Below are 23,564 nucleotides of genomic sequence, written 5' to 3' on the forward strand. Positions count from 1 at the left end.
TGTAGTTATAATGCATTGTAAGACTTGTCTGAACATGTATGATCCCCTTATAATCATCTCATAATGATCCTCACCAAATACCAGTCATTTTGAGTCAGTTGAAATGTTGATACATAGAGAAACGTAACGTATTATAAGCCTTGTAGAGAAACAGAAGGAAGTGAGGTGCTGCTAAGGTACACAATAGTAGGTTTTAGTAGACAGAAGGTGTTGCTAAGGTACACAATAGTAGATTTTAGTAGACAGAAGGTGTTGCTAAGGTACACAATAGTAGATTTTAGTAGACAGAAGGTGTTGCTGTCACAAGCCGGGCTAGAAACTCCGGTCTCAGATGTGGAGAGCTGGGGGTACTACCCCTTAGCCACAGAGGAGGTGTTGTAGGACCCAAATGAAACACCCAAGGCAATACTCCAGGCAAGTAGATTTAATGTTCCAAAACAGGAGGCAAAACAAAACAACTCCACGAGGGGGAAAAAACAAACTAAAGATAACTTTGAACAACTTACTAGGACAGACACGGTGGGACAAAGCAGGAGACACATAGTCAGGACGCAATAACCAAGTGAGAAACAAGGGGAAAACACACAGCTAAAATACACAAGGGGAAACAAGGCACAGGTGACCTGGATCAAGCTAATTAGGACACATGAGGAAGAACTAAGGCAGAGGGGAACACAGATGACCTCTAGAGGCCCGGAGACAAACAGGAGGCAGGAAGCTGACACACACGAGGAAGAACTAAGGCAGAGGGGAACACAGATGACCTCTAGAGGCCCGGAGACAAACAGGAGGCAGGAAGCTGACAGGACCCCCCTCCTCTAGGAACGACTCCTGACGTTCCTTCCAGAACACCCCGGCCCCAGGGTGCGAAAATCTCGGATCAAACCTGGGTCCAGGATGTCCCTGGCTGGAACCCAGGAGCGCTCCTCCGGCCCGTAGCCCTCCCAGTCCACCAGATACTGCAGAGAGTTCTGGACCCTCCGGGAGTCCAGTATCCGGCGGACTGTGTAGGCTGGCTGGCCGTCAATGATCCTGGGAGGTGGCGGGGGTCTGCGTGGGGGGGCAAAGGGAGAAGACAAGACAGGTTTAAGGAGTGAAACATGGAAAGTGGGGTTAACTCTAAGGGAGCGAGGGAGAACCAAACGATACGACACAGGGTTAACCTTTCTAGCAATGCGGAAAGGCCCGATGTATCTCTGGGAAAGCTTCCTGGATTCGACCCGGAGGGGCAGGTTCTTCGTGGCCAACCAAACTCTCTGACCAGCTCGGAAACTAGGGGCCGTCCGGCGGTGGCGATTAGCCTGACTTTGGTATCTCTGGGAGGTCCGAAGGAGGGCACGCCTGGCCTTCTTCCAGGTCCGCCTACAGCGTTGGACAAAGCGCTGGGCCGAGGGAACACCAACTTGCGCCTCCTCCTCTGGAAACAATGGAGGGTTGTAACCGAACTGGCATTCGAAGGGGGACAATCCGGTGGCTGAGGACTGGAGGGTGTTGTGGGCATATTCAGCCCAAATGATATAGGTGGCCCAAGACGTGGGATTACTGGCCGCCATACACCGCAGGGTGGTCTCCAGATCCTGATTAATCCGTTCCGTTTGGCCATTAGACTCTGGATGGAACCCCGACGATAGACTGGCTGTGGCCCCAACAAGCCTGCAGAAGGCCCCCAAAACCGGGACGAGATTGGGGACCTCGGTCAGAGACCACGTCCAGGGGGAATACCAAATATCCGGAAGACATGGTTCATGAGGAGCTCAGCAGTCTCCTTAGCCGAGGGCAGCTTGGGCAGGGGAATAAACCGGGCAGCCTTAGAGAACCGGTCTACCACCACTAGGATGACGGTGTTGCCCTGGGATAGAGGAAGTCCCGTAACAAAGTCCAGAGAAAGGTGTGACCATGGCCTTCGAGGAACAGGTAAGGGATGGAGCAGTCCCTGGGGTCGCTGGCGTGTCGACTTTCCCTGGTTGCACACAGGGCAGGCCTCAACATAGACCTGCACGTCCTTCTTGATGGACGGCCACCAAAACCGCCCGTCGGAGGAACTCCAGTGTGCGAGCACTGCCAGGATGGCATGTCAAGGGCGACTCATGACCCCACTGCAAGACGCGGCCCCGAACAGAGAGAGGAACGTACAGGCGACCGGCAGGACCACCGCCTGGATCGGGCTCCTGGACAAGAGCTTCTCGACCCTCTTTCTAGTTCCCACTGAAGAGGTGCGACGATCCTAGACCTCGGAATAATCGATGCCAAGGGCTTCTCTTGTAACTCGGGAGAATAGACTCGAGACAGAGCATCCGGCTTGACGTTCTTGGTGCCAGGTCGGTAAGTCAGGAGGAACTGGAATCGATTAAAGAAAAGGGACCATCGTGCTTGCGAGGGTTCATCCGCTTAGCCTGTTGGAGATATTCCAGGTTCTTGTGGTCTGTGAGAACCTGGAAAGGGTGCTGAGCCCCCTCAAGCCAATGGCGCCACTCTTCCAATGCCAGTTTTACCGCAAGCAACTCTAGATCCCCCACGTGGTAGTTGCGCTCGGCCTCAGACAGGCGGCGAGACATGAAGGCACAAGGGTGTAATCTCCCATCCGCACCCCTCTGTGACAGGACGGCTCCCACCCCCACCTCTGAGGCGTCCACCTCCACCACGAAAGGTCTCTCTGGGTCAGGGGTCACCAGAATCGGAGCAGACGTGAAGCGGCGCTTGAGATCCTCGAAGGCCCCTGCTGCTTCCGGACCCCAGTGAATCTTGGTCCCTCCTCCCTTGGTAAGCGTCGTCAAGGGGGCTACCACCGAGCTGAAATTCTTAATGAACTTCCGATAGAAGTTAGAAAAGCCAATGAACCGTTGAACCTCCTTGACCGTGGCAGGTGTGGGCCAATCGTGGACCGCCTTGACCTTCTTGGGATCCATCTCTAGGTGCCCGGGAGTGACAATAAACCCGAGAAACTGAGTCTGAGAAACATGAAATTCACACTTCTCAGGCTTAACGTAGAGGTGATTGTCAAGGAGCCTCTGGAGAACCCTGCTAACATGCCCCTCATGCTCCTTCAGTGACCTCGAGAAGATGAGGATATCGTCCAGGTACACGAAGACGAACAGATTAAGCATATCCCGGAGAACATCATTAATCAGGGCTTGGAATACTGCGGGGGGCATTGGTGAGCCCGAACGGCATCACCCGATATTCATAGTGCCCCGTGGGCGTGTTGAACGCCGTCTTCCATTCGTCTCCTTGCCGGATCCGCACGAGATGGTAAGCATTGCGGAGATCCAGCTTAGTAAAAATGGAAGCCCCTTGAAGCAGCTCAAAAGCAGTGGCCATGAGAGGAAGGGGGGTATCGATTCCGAACCGTGATCTTGTTGAGTCCCCGGTAATCAATACAAGGCCTAAGACCCCGTCTTTCTTTTCAACAAAAAAGAAGCCCGCCCCAGCCGGGGAAGTAGAGGCATAGATGAGGCCGGCTGCCAAGGACTCCTTAATGTAGGTGTCCATAGCTGCGTGCTCGGGGGAGGACAAGGAAAAGATCCGACCTCTAGGAGGGCAGCACCCAGGGAGTAGATCAATGGCACAGTCATACGTGCGATGAGGCGGTAAGGAAGTAGCCCGGGCCTTGCTGAACACTGCCTTGAACCGATGGTAAACACTGGGGACTCGGGAGACGTCAACAGACTCTTGGAAACTGGGTACTAGGGGCTGAGGGACTCTGAAGCATGCAGGTGAGTTGGCAGGCGGGACCCCAGCTTAGAATGGTGCCCGTAGGCCAGTCGATCTGGGGATTATGTCTGCATAGCCAAGGGTGACCCAGGATAATAGGATACTCGGGAGAGTCAATGAGATAGAAGGTCTCCTCCTGCTGGTGTTGAGAGATGGTAAGTCGCAGGGACTGAGTCGCCTCGGTAACCTTTCCTGGTTCCAGAGGTCTGCCATCTAAGGCTGTAACTGCCTGGGGTTGAGGAAGTAGTTGGGTAGGGATCTTAAGTTCCTTAGCCAAGGTTACATCCAGGAAATCACCTGCGGCACCGGAATCGATCATAGCCTGGACCCGATGCTGGTGGCCCCCCCAGGACAGAGTGGCTGGAATAGCCAGGACAGCGTTAGTAGGAGGCGCTCTAACTCTCCCCATCACAGCCCTCCTGTAGCTGGGCGGGGACAGGCGTTTCCCGAAAGCTCGGGGCAAGTGGAGCGGAAGTGGCCGGCAACCCCGCAGTAGAGGCACCGACGTTCCCTCATGCGACGTTCCCTTTCGTTGGGAGAAAGCCTGGAACGGCCTAACTGCATGCTCTCCGGGGAATCCTGGAGCAGTTCAGGAGCCGGGGAAGCTCTGAATGACGGAGTCCAAACAGGAGAAACAGAGCTGCTCAGAGGAACTTGGGAATGAGACACCTGACGGCGAGCCGTTCTCCGCTCTCTTAGACGATTGTCCAGGCGGATGGCCAAGGCTATGAGGGACTCGAGATCACCAGCTGGTTCTCGGGTGGCTAACTCATCTTGAAGGGGCTCAGATAACCCTCCCTGAAAGCAGACCGCAGCGCTTCATCATTCCATCCGCTCCTTGCTGCTATGGTCCGGAAATCAATGGCAAAATCTGCCGTGCTTCGGGTCCCTGACGGAGAGACAGTAGGCGCTTGGAAGCCTCCCGCCCACTGACAGGATGATCGAACACCCGCTTGAACTCTTCTACAAATGCAGCGTGGGAGTCACAACAGGCCTCCTGGGACTGCCACACCGCAGAAGCCCAGGCGAGCGCCTTGTCTGAAAGAAGGGTAATGATGTAGGCAATCTTGGAACGGTCTGTGGGAAAACTTGAGGGTTGGAGCTCGAAGGTGAGGGAGCATTGGGTGAGGAAACCCTGGCAAGAGCTTGGATCCCCAGAAAAGGGCTTGGGAGGTGGTAGTCGGGGCTCCGCCAACCGAGACGACCTGTCGTCACTGGGGGGGTGACCTGGGGGAAGGGAGAGGACCAGGGAGGCGTTCAAAGAGCTGGCGGAGGGAACTCATCATTTCGGCCAGGAGTTGAGAATGACTAGCCATCAGCTCCTCTTGTCGGCTGAGAACGGCTTCATGGCGCTGGAAAGAAGCCTCATGTCGAGTGATCACCGCCAACAGGTCCGGGGAACTGAGTGTTTCTGGGTCCATGATTGTCTTGGTTATTCTGTCACAAGCCGGGCTAGAAACTCCGGTCTCAGATGTGGAGAGCTGGGGTACTACCCCTTAGCCACAGAGGAGGTGTTGTAGGACCCAAATGAAACACCCAAGGCAATACTCCAGGCAAGTAGATTTAATGTTCCAAAACAGGAGGCAAAACAAAACAACTCCACGAGGGGAGAAAAACAAACTAAAGATAACTTTGAACAACTTACTAGGACAGACACGGTGGGACAAAGCAGGAGACACATAGTCAGGACGCAATAACCAAGTGAGAAACAAGGGGAAAACACACAGCTAAAATACACAAGGGGAAACAAGGCACAGGTGACCTGGATCAAGCTAATTAGGACACATGAGGAAGAACTAAGGCAGAGGGGAACACAGATGACCTCTAGAGGCCCGGAGACAAACAGGAGGCAGGAAGCTGACACACACGAGGAAGAACTAAGGCAGAGGGGAACACAGATGACCTCTAGAGGCCCGGAGACAAACAGGAGGCAGGAAGCTGACAGTTGCTAAGGTACACAATAGTAGGTTTTAGTAGACAGAAGGTGTTGCTAAGGTACACAATAGTAGGTTTTAGTAGACAGAAGGTGTTGCTAAGGTACACAATAGTAGATTTTAGTAGACAGAAGGTGTTGTTAAGGTACACAATAGTAGGTTTTAGTAGACAGAAGGTGTTGCTAAGGTACACAATAGTAGGTTTTAGTAGACAGAAGGTGCTCTTTGGTAAAAGGGGTAAATTGCTCATCATAAAGAAAGGAGGACCAAGGCCCTCTTCATATAATAATTAAAATGCCTTTATTTGTATGCCATGTTCAATGGAAACAAAGTTTTTAAACTCTGATGCGTTTCGGCTGCATGGCCTTCGTCAGGGAGTACAAAGATATGATAATACAATGTCCTCTTTTGAACAGCTTTTTCCAATCAACCCTGATTTGAAGAGGGAGTGAGCAATACTATACTCATTAAAAAGTGAAATACTGTAGATATGTTATCCAATGAATTATGTAACCACTCCCTCTTCAAATCAGGGTTGATTGGAAAAAGCTGTTCAAAAAAGGACATTGTATTATCATATCTTTGTACTCCCTGACGAAGGCCATGCAGCCGAAACGCGTCATAGTTTTAAAACTTTGTTTCCATTGAACATGGCATACTATAAGCCTTGTTATAAGACATTATAACAGCTCATATACATGCTTATAGCAAGTTATAAAGCATATACCGATATGCTTTACCTTTCTGTTGAATCAGTACGTGCACTCTGACCAACTACCAGCATACAGTCTTTCTACAGAGGACTTCCTCTGCAAAACTATAGCACAGGGAAACAGTTGTAGGCCCATCCCAGCCCCTTCGTGGATTAGAAATCATAGATAGTTGTAAAAGTGTATAGCATCCTCTTTTGCAAGCCTTCTGCTGCTATTGACTTATACAACCACAAATTGCAGTTTTATTTCTGCAGGTCTTTAGGTCGGTGAGGTAAAGCCGTAGGATTGTGTGTTGTGAAATTCACTCCATGGTTTAATGCCTGAAATGAAAACATGAGACTACGTAGGTATAATGTACAGTATATTTTGCGGTGTTGAGAGGGAAGTTGTAGATATCAGAATGAATTGGACATTTGGACAACATCAGCTATTTCAATCAGCAATGTCTTATCTTTTATTTTGTTTTTATTAAATAAAAAGTGTACTTTTTTAGGAAATGTTTAATATATATATATTTACATATTCTTTCTTTAGTGGTTGTGCATCTACAGATCCTGGAACAGGGACCTAGCTAGCTCACCTGTAACGCTTGGTAACCTCTGACCTTTGTTTTGGTTCAAACACAATTATTTTGTGGATATTTCCAAGATAAGTATTTTGGTCAAATGTATATAATTAATAATTACATAATTACATATATATTTTACTAACCAAAAAAAGTGTGTGTTTTTATAAAAATGGGAGAGTATAAATATTTGTATGTTTTTGGAAAAAACGAGAAATGTGAAATAAGTCTAAAATGAAGAATACCCTATTAGCTCAATTCAGTCTGTCTGAAGTTCAAGAATACATAAAGAAGAACAGAAGAGAATAACTCTTCCTCTCTCTATGTTGATAAATGTTGCATGCTATAAAAGGTAAGTTAGTGAAAAATAAGACTATTCCTTTGTGCATAATGACCTAAGATTGAGTGGTACATTTGATGTTTTAAGTCATACTTGATTTAACTGCTCTGGTATTTCATACACTCTAGCACTGACTTTGCTGATAACTTCTTTATTGAGGAAACATGTACTTAATACGGCTTTGACATGTGGAATTGTACGAATAATTTTTGTGAGTTAGCAAGGGAGTAATCTCTAAGTAACACTTTAATTAGAAAGGAACATATTGCAAACAAGCTTTTTATTTTCAACACATCTTTATTTGTACTTCTTACACACAATCATACACATAATCAACCCTTGGTGGTGACGTGTCGTACTACTTGACACAGTGGATATCTTATTTAGCCTTTGGTGGTGATATGTCTATTACTCCTTGACGCGGCGGATGGAGCCAACGTTAGCCTGCATGCCCCACCACTCGGTGTGGCGTCTGTACTCGCCCCTCTCCAGCAGGTACTGGCGCCCCCCTGTAGTTGGGGTGCTCAAAGAAAACCCAGGCGCCTTCGAACACCTTGCAGGAGTTCACCTCGCGGCTGTGCCAGCGCTCCTGGAAGGAGGGCATGTTGTCTGCCACCTCCATGCTCTGGCCCTCAAAGTTAGGCTTCTCCCACAGCTTCATTCTCCACGAGTTGCCCACCTGGAATCACAACAACAAAGAAATGTTAAAGCATAAAAATGTTTTAGGGAAGATATGACCATCTAAATAGAAAATGATATCTTGACCTGCCCCTTTATGGTTGAATAATAACTGCTGCACAATCGGACATGTAATATACATTTAGAGTAGGGTAGTAGGGTTTTGTTAGGAACAAGCTCTGTAAGTGTGGGGGTAAAATGATTACAGGTTGGTTATACTTCTCTATTCCATATGAACTCTTTCAAAGAGTCTCATATTGTCCATCCATCCGCTCTACTCACATTCCTAATGATGCGACATGACCTGACGGTGTCATTAAAGCCCATCCAGCGCTGGTAGTCAGGGTACTCTCCAGGGGTCAGCACGTACTGGAAGCCCATGTAGTTGGGCCTCTCGTACACCACCCAGAATCCTCCCTCCACCCTGACCGAGTTACAGCGGCTGAGGAAGGTGTGCAGGTCACTGGAGTCACTGTCGCACTCATAGTACCGCCCTTGGTAGTTCCGGTCCTCGTAGAAGGTGATCTGACACGAAACATCATATAATTAAGTGATAATGCCCGAGAAGCCGGTGGTAACTTGTGGAATAGACACCGGCTGGAATGCGGTTTTAACCAATCAGCATTCAGGATTAGACCCCCCCGTTGTATAATACATATTATGAGTTACTCTGCAACTTCAAAGACATATGCAGTTTGTATTTAACTTATTATAGAGTTATGCTTTATGATAACTTAGATAACTTTGTGATAGCTTTATCAATAACTTCATGTGATAGCTTTATCAATATCTTAATGTAATAGCTTTATCAATAACTTAATGTGACTGCTTTATCAATAACTTCATGTGATTGCTTTATCAATAACTTTGTGATAGCTTTATCAATAACTTTATGTGATAGCTTTATCAATAACTTCATGTGATAGCTTTATCAATAACTTCATGTGATAGCTTTATCAATAACTTTATGTGATAGCTTTATCAATAACTTTATGTGATAACTTTATCAATAATTTTATGTGATAGCTTTATCAATAACTTTATGTGATAGCTTTATCAATAACTTCATGTGATAGCTTTATCAATAACTTTGTGATAGCTTTATCAATAACTTTGTGATAGCTTTATCAATAACTTTATGTGATAGCTTTATCAATAACTCTGCTTACCTTTTCCATGGTTAATGATCAGTAGGCCAGGCGTGATACATTAAACATTAAACCACCAGGCTCCACCAATATTCTCTTTATACGCAGCCAGGACAATAAAAGCAAGCACATGGTTACTTAGCACTGTTTGAATTGGATATATTCAATCAGCAATTGAAATATTTATCCCGACTCATCACATTGTTCCGAAGCACTGATGCCCCGATCTACAAACAAAGACAAATGCAAACCATCCCAAATGTTGACCAAAACAAGGGCACTAGAGGACATTGGTTTGATATCAAATGTTTTGGGTCGGGGCCCATCCTTTTTAATTTGTCAAAGAACCTGTAACAGGTCTGGTCTCCACAACAGGACAACAGATCTGGTCTGCACGACAGGACTATTAATGTGCATATTTTTTGCCACTGCTGATGGTGCTTATGATGATGCCTATAACAACTCTTAAAGGGATAGTTCACCAACATTTCAAAATGACTAATTTGTTATTGTACCCTGAAAGCAGGTTATGGACAAAGAGGAGAGACTGCATGGAAACTAATGGAAGACAATGTAACATACCAGATATCAGTGTTGTAGTACTCGAGAGGTCTCGAGACCACATATTGAGTGTCTCGGTCTTGTCTCGATGTCCGGGATACATTTGCACTCGGTCTTGACTGGGTCTTGGACAGTGAGCACTCATCATTTCTTCCCGAGACCAGTCGAGACCAGCGGATAAAAATTGTTTTTATCAGCTTCCATTCAGTCAGCACATAAAACCACTTCGCCAGGCCAAATATATACACTCCTTTCTTTAAATATTAATATCCTAACAGCCGTTAGACATGTTTGCGCAGTGGCGAACCTATAGGCCTTCAGTGTGACAGGTTCGTGATGCTGAAAGGACAGCAACCGTAATACCAGCGCACTCATGTAGGAGTGCACTTTTTGTTCAACAAAGGGCCAGTGGTGTAGTGGAGGATATACACAGGTATAAACCGGATACCCACTTTTTTTCAGTGTGCATTGCTTATACTCACTTCTTAATCCCTACTGTTGCGTATCAAGGTAGTGTAGTGGAGGTGTACGATTGATCAATTATGTGGTACAATAGAGAAATCATGCACAAAGTAGTTTACACAATCGCAAAGTACGTGAAATATATTCACATGCGCTCTGCACACATTGCCTAGTTTCAGCTGGAATATCATCTGCAGGCAACAAGAGTGTGCAGCTCTCAACTGGTTTTATCATGGAGCAGCTCACCGTAGCGGGTATTGTAGGAAAGACGTTTCAATTTACGATATCTACCAGTAAATGCTAACTAAGGCAACAATGGTTATGCAAACCAGGTACTGAAAAAGTTTAGTACAAAGTGTTGGTTAGTAGGCTATTTGTGATGCACAATTGTCATCATGCGCTGTTTGCATCAGGGGGTAGACATGGATGGACAGAGGCCCACCCAGTCAGGCACTGACAGGCCCACCCAATCAGATTGACGTGGTTTAAGCATTGTTGTGGACCTAGACCATCAAATGTTCGACTTTTTTCTATAAAACATTTTTTAAAATTATTTTAAGAGTGAAAATCTGAAAAATCTATAGGAAAACTCACTAAAAAAACATAGGAAAATTCTGGGCAACATTAGAGTATACTTCTCCAGGCACCACTACACCACTGCATAGTTAAATGATAAGCAGTCCACAAACTCTGACATAATAAGCCAGTAGGTCCCAATCATAAGAATATAAAAACACAACCAGTAAGCATTTCCCAATCGAAATGTACAACTATTGCAAAAAACATTTCCGTTTAGCATACAAAGTAACCGGTGACCCAAAGTTTAAAGTGGAACTGACAGCGTTTTAACTACATTTACATTACTTTTTTTTAACTACTTTGCAGATATGAAATAAACATATTATCAGTAACAAATATAAAATCCCCAGTTCATGCTACAAAACCAACTTTATAAAAGGTTTTTAAAATATGTTCTATTTGACTCAATGCTCCATGACGTACACTAACACATTGTTGGCAGAATAGATGGATGCAGTTCAATGCATGATTAAAATCATTCACCAATACATTTCTCGGTAGTCCAAAAAATATCAGGTTGTAAATCACAGCTGGCCTGGGACATTGTTTGCTGCCTCCATTCAGGATGCACCATTTCAGTTTCAATGACTCAATATTCTGGACAAAAATGGACGAATGTAACTAAGGCTGGGAATGTCAAAGACAATCAAACTAGCAAGGGCAATGATCACAAGTCAGTCATAACGTGGCTAATAGGCTAGCGTATCTAATAATGTAGCAAGCTAAAGACATGGAGCCTAACGTTAGCTAGATAGCTAGCTGCTAGGAGGATGTCATGTCATGCCATTGGAGGAGTGAGTGAGTGAGTGACTTTTCCCCTCCTATCATGTTTTGGTGGCTATACACAGCTAGAGATGCAGGTGTCTTTTGGTTAGCTAGTAAGAACTTGAACGACTGTTATACAGTTTGCATATCTCTTGCGTTCAGTAAATTCACTCTGGCTATCTACTTCGATGCCAGAGTGCAGAATAATTGATGAATTTACGAACGTGCAACACCTGCTGAATATGACCAGTGTCAGTAAATATAGGCAAAAAATGTAATAGTTGTTACGTTCGTTCATAGACGGGTCAGACCAAGGCTCAGCGTGATATGCATACATGTTTATTTAAACTTAATAAACACTCGACAAAACAATAAACGAAACGAAACGTGAAGTCCAAGGTAGACACAAATAACATACGTTATACGGAACAAGATCCCACAACACCTAATTGCCAATAGGCTGCCTAAGTATGCTCCCCAATCAGAGACAACGAGCGACAGCTGCCTCTGATTGGGAAACACACCCGGCCAAACATAGATCTAGACATACTAGATAGAAAACGTAGAACTACACAACATAGAAAATCACACCCACATTCCGCCTCGGAGGCGGATCCGGCTCCGGACGTGACAACCACCTATTCTCCGCCTCCCTGTTGCGCCCCTGGTCTGGTCTGAACCTCGGCGCGCTGCTTCCCCTCTCCTTCCTCCCACTATACTCCAAGCCCTGTCTGGACCCTGGTCTGGGAGACCCCGAACCTGGAGAGGGGCTGACGTCTGGGTCTGGACTGGAGCCGCTGACCGGAGCTGGACCGGGCACCGGTGGAGCGGACTGCTCAGGCTCCGGACTGGAGCTACTGACCGGAGCTGGACTAGGCACCGGTGGAGCGGACTGCTCTAGCTCCGGAGTGGCGGCGCTGACCGGATCTGGACTGGACCCCGGTGGAGCGGACTACTCTGGCTCCGGAGTGGAGCCGCTGAGCGGAGCTGGATCAGGCACCGGTGGAGCGGACTGCTCTGGCTCCGGACTGGAGCAGCTGACCGGAGCTGGATCAGGCACCGGTGGAGCGGACTACTCTGGCTCCGGACTGGAGCTGCTGACTGGTGCCGGACCAGGCACCGGTGGAACGGGCACGGGCCGTGCCGGCCTGGACACACTCACCACTGGTCTGGTGCGAGGAGCAGGCACGGGCCAAACCAGACTAGGAACATGCACCACTGGCTTGGTGCGAGGAGCGGGAACAGGCCGGGCCGGACTGGCGACGCGCACCACTGGCTTAGTGCGAGGAGCAGGAACAGGCCGGGCCGGGCTGGCGACGCGCACCACTGGCTTGGTGCGAGGAGCAGGAACAGGCCGGGCCGGGCTGGCGACGCGCACCACTGGCTTGGTGCGAGGAGCAGGAACAGGCCGGGCCGGGCTGGCGACGCGCACCACTGGCTTGGTGCGAGGAGCAGGAACAGGCCGGGCCGGGCTGGCGACCCGCACCCCTGGCTTGGTGCGAGGAGCAGGAACAGACCGGGCCGGGCTGGCGACGCGCACCACTGGCTTGGTGCGAGGAGCAGGAACAGGCCGGGCCGGGCTGGCGACGCGCACCACTGGCTTGGTGCGAGGAGCAGGAACAGGCCGGGCCGGGCCGGGCTGGCGACGCGCACCACTGGCTTGGTGCGAGGAGCAGGAACAGACCGGGCCGGGCTGGCGACGCGCACCACTGGCTTGGTGCGAGGAGCAGGAACAGACCCGGGCCGGGCTGGCGACGCGCACCACTGGCTTGGTGCGAGGAGCAGGAACAGGCCGGGCCGGGCCGGGCTGGCGACGCGCACCACTGGCTTGGTGCGAGGAGCAGGAACAAGCCGGGCCGGGCTGGCGACGCGCACCACTGGCTTGGTGCGAGGAGCAGGAACAGGCCGGGCCGGGCTGGCGACGCGCACCACTGGCTTGGTGCGAGGAACAGGAACAGGCCGGGCCGGGCTGGCGACGCGCACCACTGGCTTGGTGCGAGGAGCAGGAACGGGTCGGGCCGTACTGGGAACACGCACCACTGGCTTAGTGCGGGGAGCAGGAACGGGCCAGACGGGACTGGCAACAAGCACCACTTGCTTGGTGCGAGGAGCGGGACTGGGTTCCTTTATTAACCCCCGCTCCTTCTGCTGCCTAACCAGCTCCTTTCACCGTGCCTCTACACTTTCCTTCTCCCTTTTAGCCTCCTGTAGCGCCTCCCTCTGACCAAATAACTCCTGCTCCCTCTGAACCAATAGCCCCCGTAACATGGTGGCCTCCTCTCCTAACCTGCAGACCCGCCCTTTAACGGCCTCCTGCTGCCTTGTCGTCCACACCGTGTGCCCCCCCCAAAAAAATGTATTGGGGTTGCCTCTCGGGTCTCCGTCGTCGGCACTGTTGGCGCCGTTTCTCCTCTCTATACCGGGCCTCAACTGTCTCCTCCCAAGGACGGCGATCCATCCCAGCCTGAATCTCCTCCCAAGTCCAGGATCCCTTACCATCCAGGATCTCCTCCCAGGTCCAGGCTGTCTGCTCCTGGACATGCTGCTTGGTCCTCGTTTGGTGGGATCTTCTGTCACGTTTGTTCATAGACGGGTCAGACCAAGGCGCAGCGTGATATGCATACATGTTTATTTAAACTTAATAAACACTCGACAAAACAATAAACGAAACGTGAAGTCCAAGGTAGACACAAACAACATACCTTATACGGAACAAGATCCCACAACACATAATTGCCAATAGGCTGCCTAAGTATGCTCCCCAATCAGAGACAACGAGCGACAGCTGCCTCTGATTGGGAAACACCCTGCCAAACATAGATCTAGACATACTAGATAGAAAACATAGAACTACACAACATAGAAAATCACACCCTGACTCAACAAATAAGAGTCCCCAGAGTCAGGGCGTGACAATAGTTAGTCAAGAACGCTCTAGAAAACATGTAAACAGCCGAACCAGCTCTGCTACGGTGAGTAAAATGGTCAGAGTGAGGTGTTCTCTCATTTGTGTCTGGAAGTAGCCAACTTTAGCCAGTTAGCTTGGGTGCTTGGTTGGGATAAGCATGCATTGGCAGGCAAGCTGCAGAAGGACAAGGAGGCTACAATTCCTGATCGTTTATCAGTGCAATTTTGACGGCCAACTAGCTGATAAAGTTTGAGAGGGTTTATCTAATGTTCCTTCGTTAGATTTGACCTCATCTTGCTCTGGCTAGCATTAGTTGTTGATCTTATTGTTGTTGATGTGCATAACTGAGGGAGAGATAGCCTACCTTTTCATGGTTGTTTGATCAATAGGACTGTAAAGTTCCCAAAAGTAAGAGGACTCCCGTGGTGTTTACATATTTGATTCAGGTGTATTTTGTGGCTTTTGGCAAATGCGTTCTAATGATCTAAAGTCGCGCTGTTGCAACTGCCTGTAAACAAACAGTCCAGTTCAAAGTGAATTATGGCAGACCAGTGTAGCAAATGGCTTGTTTGTATGAAGGTCTACTGCAGCTCTGATTGGCAATAGCGCACCGGTCTGTGTAGACTCCTGTTCCTGGACAAGACAGATGTTTTTATTCGGTTTTATTTACTGCAGTGTCTATTAATTGTCCAAACGCACGGTCCTACCATATCAAAGTGGTTGTTTGTCAGACTTCATTTTTAAAGTGTCATACTCTTCCTGGGGGTGTATATGAACAGATTTTAATAAGATTTAATGTTGCTAAAATGCTGTCAGTTCCACTTTAAATGCAACAATGTTTCACACAAGTTATTTTCAAAGAGATGGCTAACAGCAAGCAGGCAGCAATAAAAAACACAGTTCCACTCACCAGATGATCATTTGAAACGTAACTTCTTGTTGAAAGTTATTCTTGAAAAGGGAGAAGCTAACAAATTAGCAACATGTTCTTTGATAACACCTGCTGCAGCCGCTACAAACTAGCTGACAGCAAAAGCTAGCTGTTCGCTATTGATAAGTGACCTGTTGGCCTTCAAGAAGGCAGAGGTTTCCATACGTTTTTGTAACAGTCCCACTCATTAAGTTAAAATGTGATTGCTGATTCCACTGTCAAAATTTTGCCCTAATACAGTTGAATGGCAGATGCTTTTATCTAGCTTCTGATGGCCTAGCCAATGGCTGACTTAGCTAACTTGATTTATCTCCCCAGAAACCAGCAAAGAAAAATCCCGATTGGATCTTTTTCTCTTCAGTATTAACCCTTTCCAACAAAAACTGAAGAGATTAAATCAGAACATCATTGAAAAATATTAATCATTATTATTTAAAAAAAATATATATTCTTTAAAAGTACCTAAAACATGTATTTAGGTTGTGGGAACATGACAATAGAGAGGTTGTCACGTTCGTTGAAGAACGGGTCAGACCAAGGCACAGCGTGAAATGCATACATGTTTATTAAACTGAATAAACATACAAAACAACAAAAGGCAACGAAACGTGACGTTGGAAGGCTATACACTAACAAGCAAAACTCACTGAACACAAACAAGATCCCACAACTCAGGCAGGAAAACTGGCTGCCTAAGTATGATCCCCAATCAGAGACAACGAGCGACAGCTGCCTCTGATTGGGAATCACACCCGGCCAAACGTAGAAATAGAAAACCTAGATCTAAACATAGATCTACCACAACATTGAACTAAACATGCACACCCTGACCAAACTAACTAGAGTTCTATAGGTCAGGGCGTGACAGAGGTTCCCAAAACATAACATCTTTCCAGTTGTAATGACATTCTCTCAATGTTCTTTGAATATTATTACAATGTTCCCGGAATGATAAAATAAAATGTTCAAATCAAATCAAACTTTATTTGTCACATGCACCGAATATAACAGGTGTAGACCTTACTGTGAAATGCTTACTTACAAGCCCTTAACCACCAATGCAGTTAAAGAAAGAGTTCAGAAAATATTTACCAAATAAACTAAAGTAAAAAATGATAAATGTAACACAATAAAATAACAATAACGAGGCTATATACAGGGGGTACCGGTACCGAGTCAATGTGCGGGGGTACAGGTTAGTTGAGGTAATTTGTGCATGTAGGTAGGGGTAGAGTGACTATGCATAGATAATAGACAGTGAGTAGCAGCAGTGTAAAAACAAATGGGGGGGGGGGTCAATGTAAATAGTCTCGGTGGGCATTTTATTATTTGTTCAACAGTCTTATGGCTTGGGGGTAGAAGCTGTTAAGGAGCCTTTTGGTCCTAGACTTTGCGCTCTGGTACCGCTTGCTGTGCGGTAGCAGAGAGAACAGTCTATGACTTGGGTGACTGGAGTCTTTGACAATTTTTTGGGCTTTCCTCTGACACCGCCTAGTATATAGGTCATGGATGGCAGGAAGCTTGGCCCCAGTGATGTACTGGGCCATACGCACTACCCTCTGTAGTGCCTTACGGTCAGATGCCGAGCAGTTGCCATACCAGGCGGAGATGCAACCGGTCAGGATGCTCTCGATGGTGCAGCTCTATAACTTTTTGAGGATCTGGGGACCCATGCCAAATCTTTTCAGTTGCTGAGGGGGAAAAGGTGTTGTCGTGCCCTCTTCGCGACTGTCTTGGTGTGTTTGGACCATGATAGTTTGATGGTGATGTGGACACCAAGGAACTTGAAACTCTCGACCCGCTCCACTACAGCCCCGTCGATGTTAATGGGGGCCTGTTCGGCCTGCCTTTTCCTGTAGTCCACGATCAGCTCCTTTGTCTTGCTCACATTGAGGGAGAGGTTGTTGTCCTGGCACCACACTGCCAGGTCTCTGACCTCCTCCTTATAGGCTGTCTCATCATTGTCGGTGATCAGGCCTACCACTGTTGTGTCGTCAGCAAACTTAATGATGGTGTTGAAGTCGTGTTTGGCCACGCAGTCATGGGTGAACAGGGAGTACAGGAGGGGACTAAGCACGCACCCCTGAGGGGCCCAGTGTTGAGGATCAGCGTGGCAGACGTGTTGTTGCGTACCCTTACCACCAGCGGGCGGCCCATCAGGAAGTCCAGGATCCAGTTGCAGAGGGAGGTGTTTAGTCCCAGGGTCCTTAGCACAGTGATGAGCTTTGTGGGCACTATGGTGTTGAATGCTGAGCTGTAGTCAATGAATAGCATTCTCACATAGGTGTTCCTTTTCTCAAGGTGGGAAAGGGTACCTTGAAATGCTTCTTACGAAGCCACTCCTTCGTTGCCCGGGCGGTGTGTTTGGGATCATTGTCATGCTGAAAGACCCAGCCACGTTTCATCTTCAATGCTCTTGCTGATGGAAGGAGGTTTTCACTCAAAATCTCACGATACATGGCCCCATTCATTCTTTCCTTTACACGGATCAGTCGTCCTGGTCCCTTGCAGAAAAACAGCCCCAAAGCATGATGTTTCCACCCCCATGCTTCACAGTAGGTATGGTGTTCTTTGGATGCAACTCAGCATTCTTTGTCCTCCAAACACGACGAGTTGAGTTTTTACCAAAAAGTTCTATTTTGGTTTCATCTGACCATATGACATTCACCCAATCTTCTTCTGGATCATCCAAATGCACTCTAGCAAACTTCAGACGGGCCTGGACATGTACTGGCTTAAGCAGGGGGACACGTCTGGCACTGCAGGATTTGAGTCCCTGGCGGCGTAGTGTGTTACTGATGGTAGGCTTTGTTACTTTGGTCCCAGCTCTCTGCAGGTCATTCACTAGGTCCCCCGTGTGGTTCTGGGGTTTTTGCTCACCATTATTGTGATCATTTTGACCCCACGGGGTGAGATCTTGCGTGGAGCCCCAGATCGAGGGAGATTATCAGTGGTCTTGTATGTCTTCCATTTCCTAATAATTGCTCCCACAGTTGATTTCTTCAAACCAAGCTGCTTACCTATTGCAGATTCAGTCTTCCCAGCCTGGTGCAGGTCTACAATTTTGTTTCTGGTGTCCTTTGACAGCTCTTTGGTCTTGGCCATAGTGGAGTTTGGAGTGTGACTGTTTGAGGTTGTGGACAGGTGTCTTTTATACTGATAACAAGTTCAAACAGGTGCCATTAATACAGGTAATGAGTGGAGGACAGAGGAGCCTCTTAAAGAAGAAGTTACAGGTCTGTGAGAGCCAGAAATCTTGCTTGTTTGTAGGTGACCAAATACTTATTTTCCACCATAATTTGAAAAATAAATTCATTAAAAATCCTACAATGTGATTTTCTGGATTTTTTCTCAATTTGTCTGTCATAGTTGACGTATACCTATGATGAAAATTACAGACCTCTCTCATCTTTTAAGTGGGAGAACTTGCACAATTGGTGGCTGACTAAATACTTTTTTCCCCCACTGTATGTTTGGACAATACCCTAATAAAATATGATGTCAGAAGATTGAAATGCCATTTTCTTTAAATTTGGCAATAATAATGTTACATTACACATCAATATTAGCAGATTATTGCAGCAATGTTTTCAGAACTACTTCCATTATAGTGAAGTATGTTTTTAGAACAATTCTGGATCATCATGTCATAACCTTACAGAATAACTTCATAAGAGTATTTAAGGAATGTTTCTTGTTTGTTGTTATATGTGTTAGTAGTAATATATCCATCAACATGAACTGAATATTCCAGGAATGTATTTTTAGAACAACCGCCATTGCTCCAACATATTGCTGAAGTATGTTCAGAGAACGTTATTAGAACCACCATTTCATAATGTCACACTATAACTTTATAAGACCTTTGTAGGAATACTCCCCGCTTGTTGTTATGAGTATTTTGAATAACATATCCATCAACATTAGCAGAACGTTCTTGTAATGTTTCCTCCTACCACTATTGCTCCCACATTTTGTTGTGGCAGTATGTTATAAGAACATTACCCTGGCAACCTAATGAGAACCTTAGGGGAATGTTCTGCGGTAGTTTTTACAGATGTTGTGAACATTTTAGTGAATGTTAGGAGAACATTCCAAGGATATTTCATTTCAAACATTTTATTCGAAAAAAATATTTGGTGATAAAAAACATTATTTGAATGTTTGTGGAACGTTATCATCCTAAAGTTAGCTTAAACCCTAACTAGAACTTAGGACTGTGGAATGTTAGCTAATGTTCTGGGAATGTTCCCAGTTTGCTAGGCAGTTTGTTAATTGACATTTAGAATACTCAGATTGTCGCTTATGAAATTAATTTGTCAGAAAAGTTTTGCATTGTGGTAGGATCATGGTGTCCTACCACTGAACTCATGAAACCTTGATGTTACGTTTTGCATCTCACCTCAACAAATCACAAAACGAGTTTCAGACATTTGCGAATAGTTCACTTTTTATTGGATCATGACACACAGATTCAATAAGACCAGAGAACATCTCGATCCCCACTCAAAGGTCAAAGGTCACAGAGCCCTAGAACTCTGTGATCCTGCGGAAGGAGCCCACAACGGCAGATGCGGCGCCCCAGTCGGTGTGACGGGGGTACTCGCTGCGCTCCAGAAAGTACTGCCGTCCCCTGTAGTTCGGCAGCTCGTAGAAGGCCCAGGCGCCGTGGGTCACCATGCACGAGTACACCTCGAGGAACTTAAAGGCCTCGTAAACCGAGGGGCAGTCCTCGGCCCACTCCACCATCTGGCCGCCGAAGTCTGGCCTCTCGTACAGTCTCAGCTTCCACACGTTGCCATACACCTGGCAGGAAGACAGGGAGAAAAATACTAACATTGTGAAGGGTTAGTTAGAGTTTTGTTTTATACCAAATCTACTGTAATATAATCTATTGGGTGTTTCAGAGGCTTCTGAAATTCAGTTGGATATCATAATAGCTATAGCTCCCGTACATTCCTGTTAAATATAATCAACTACAAAATGTAAGATATCGGCTTCACTTATGTTGGTCAATAGATTTTTTGAATTCAGAGCAACTCATTCAATTCTTATGAAACAACATGACGTTGTAGCATGTTGTCTAACGTGGACTTGTTCGTCTGCTCTTTTCGTGTTCGAAGGGCATGAAGTATTAAAGGAAAATGCCCCTTTAAAGGTTTCTTGGCATATTTCCTCTTAAAGTGATGGGCATGGGGTAAAATGCTGCCAAAAATGTCTGCTTTTGTCTGCTTGTATTGTCTGCTGGATTATAGAGCAGTGTGTTATTCCCTGATGCATAATGGGCCTGAGGTCCACTTAACCCTGTATGAAACACTATCTCAGCCCCGTTCTGTAACATAGACATTTATACAATATTAGACAAGAGGGAGTACTAGCTTACCTTCTAGTCGAGAATATCAAAACATCATATTTTCCACGTTTTTTTCCACATTTTTCAGAGCAAATTCTAAATGCATATTGGTTTGCGTTACAAGTTTCTGCGATGAAAGAGACACATTAACTGCTGGAAACTATGGAACCAAGACGTTTATTTTTACTTGAATTTGAAGGCATACAGAGGAGAGAGAGAGAGTGAGAGAGATAGAGAGAGAGTGAGTATGGAGGGAGGGAGGGAGGAGGGAGGGAGGAGAGAATTAGGAATGTAGAGAGGAGAGAATTATGAAATGAAATATGGATATGCAAGGAATCATCTTACGTTTTTTGATGGCGCGGCAGGACTTGACGCTGTCGTTGAAGCCCATCCACTGCTGGTTGTCTGTGTACTCCCCTGGGCTCAGGATGTACTGATAGCCCTTGTAGTTGGGCTTCTCATAAAGCACCCAGGCCCCGCTCTCCACCCGCGCCGAGTTGCAGCGGCTGAAGTAGGAGTGCAGGTCGGCACAGTCGGAGCTGCACTCATAGCAGCGGCCCTGGAAATTCTTTTCCTCGTAGAATGTGATCTAAGGAAGTATGGGAAGCAGAGAATACTCTGCGGTGAGTAATGGATAATAACAATCATATTACTACGGGATCACATATTACATTAAAGCTTTATTCAGATATTCTCAAAGGCATATAAAAATGGCAAAGCCATATCTTTAAACTATTATCAAGTTAACTTTTTGTGTTTGCAGGAATATGAAGAGTATTGGCTGCATATGAATGAATAAATGAAAACATATATATAGCCAAATGCTCAACTTTTATATTGAATAAGTGATAATAATAAGTATATGCATCGAACTCATCACTGATAAATACAGACTATTTTTTTAATGCGTCACCTTACCTTCACCATTTTCGCAGCACTGTAAACTACTTCCATAGCTGCCGCGTACGTCAAAGTATTTATGTACAAACAAAATGTGCAGAGTGTGGAAAGCCTTTGATATCCAAATGAGGCCGATTTGCATATGAGCAAAATGGTTTGGTCATGTTTAATTTCTCTTTGTTCCAGTCTAATGACTCTGTATCAAACAATTGATGGAACAGTGAAAGGAATGTTATAAAGGCCTAAGTCACAGCAATCTGCTCTGACTGTTTTATGATGATTTATTTTTCTGTAGGGTTTACATCTTGGATATACTGAGTGTGTTTCCTATTCCACTACTCCTGTTGAGGAAAATGGACTTGATTTTTTTACATTTACATTTTACTTGATCAAGTATCTTCTTCGTCTGATATCAAAGATGATCTGCAAGTTCATGTGAGATTGTACTTTCTTTTTTTTAAACATCCGTAACATTTTCAAACGATACGAAAATAAAAATTGCTACTTGGGATTGAAATACAGTATCTTACGTTTTTCAATAATTACTTCAGTTGTGATTTTTGAAATTACAAACATGTAGCCTATTTTTAATTGATAAGTGGGGTGTTGATAAGCGGGTGTTGATATTGGCAAGATATTTGCCTCGCTACCACTCTCTGTGAACAGATTTTCTGACAGTTACTTGATACTGATTTGAGGTCAAATCATTCCTTGGTAGAAATTGAAGTGGATGTATACTGAAAATAACTATGGATACTCAATGAAATGTAAATGATAGCTAAATGAACTCTAACCTTGATAATGAAAATACTGGAAAAACAACCTTTTAGCTAAGCTTAGCAAATTTCTCGATAATCTTGGATCATTTCTCAACCTGGTCTCAGAGCATTTACTATTATTCTGTATGTAAATTCGAGACGCTTCATTTAGGATGATATGTTACCTTTCGTATGGTATGTATTAATTTGTGGATGTCCATCACCCATTTCATATGATATGTTACAAATTACAATTCCTATTATATGTTACGAATTTGCAAAACTTACAATACGTTATGATTTTGCAAAATGTATGATATGTTACGAATTCTAGCTAGGTGGCTAATATTAGCAAGGTGGCTAACGTTAGCTAGGCTAGAGGTTAGGGTTAAGGTTAGGGTTAAGTTTAGAAGTTAGGTTAAAGGGGTAGGGTTAGGGGAAGGGTTAGCTAAAAGGGTTAAGGTTAGGGTTAGGGGAAGGGTTAGCTAAAAGGGTTAAGGTTATGATTAGGGGAAGGGTTAGCTAAAAGGGCTAAGGTTAGGGTTAGGGAAAGGGTTAGCTAACATGCTATGTAGTTGCAAAGTAGCTAAAAAGTAGTAAGTAGCTAAAATGCTAAAGTTGTCCGTGATGAGATTCTGGTTTATCATACATTTACTATGTTACGTCTATGAGACCAGGCTTCATTTCTATATAATTATGTAGGCCTGTCATGACCTAACCCTAACCTTAAATTAAGACCAAAAAGCACATTTTTGTTTTCATGAATTTGTATGATATAGTCAATTTTGACTTTGTGGCTGTTTTTATCTAGTAGAAACCCAAGTGTAGACTATTGAGAAAAGTTGTTTGCGAATAGGAAGAACTTTGCAGCAGGTGTTTCTGATTAGAAAACATTGCCATGCTGGTGGGTGGTATCATTTAAATAAAACCCAGCCCTGAAACGAAACGCAGGCTGAAAATAATTTCTACGTCATCTCATAGGAAAAGACACAGAAGACTCACGGAAACATCCGAAGTCACACATTTGGATTTGGCACTTCAAGGCCAAATATATCATACTTTGACTAAAATGATGACTTATTGACTTACATCGTTGTGTAACATCGTGGGTAAGCTCTGGCCATTATCTTTTAGCTGGAGAAAGTGGATTTCTACTTTCTCTTTAACAATGCTAAGTAAACTGCTGGGTTGGTCTTCTTACTCTGCGTTCCCATAGCCTCTGTCCCCCTATAGGCTGAGTCACTGCAGGATTAACCGA

General features: G+C 45.7%; 2 pseudogenes; both read right to left on the reverse strand.

Moving 5' to 3' along the window:
* Positions 1 to 7,671: 7,671 nt before the first annotated feature.
* On the reverse strand, positions 7,672 to 9,119 carry LOC123484012 (annotated as a pseudogene).
* A 10,649-nt stretch (positions 9,120 to 19,768) lies between these two features.
* LOC121583574 lies at positions 19,769 to 23,520 on the reverse strand (annotated as a pseudogene).
* Positions 23,521 to 23,564: the final 44 nt, after the last annotated feature.

This window comes from Coregonus clupeaformis, unplaced genomic scaffold (genome assembly GCF_020615455.1).
Source record: "Coregonus clupeaformis isolate EN_2021a unplaced genomic scaffold, ASM2061545v1 scaf0183, whole genome shotgun sequence".
NCBI lineage: Eukaryota > Metazoa > Chordata > Actinopteri > Salmoniformes > Salmonidae > Coregonus > Coregonus clupeaformis.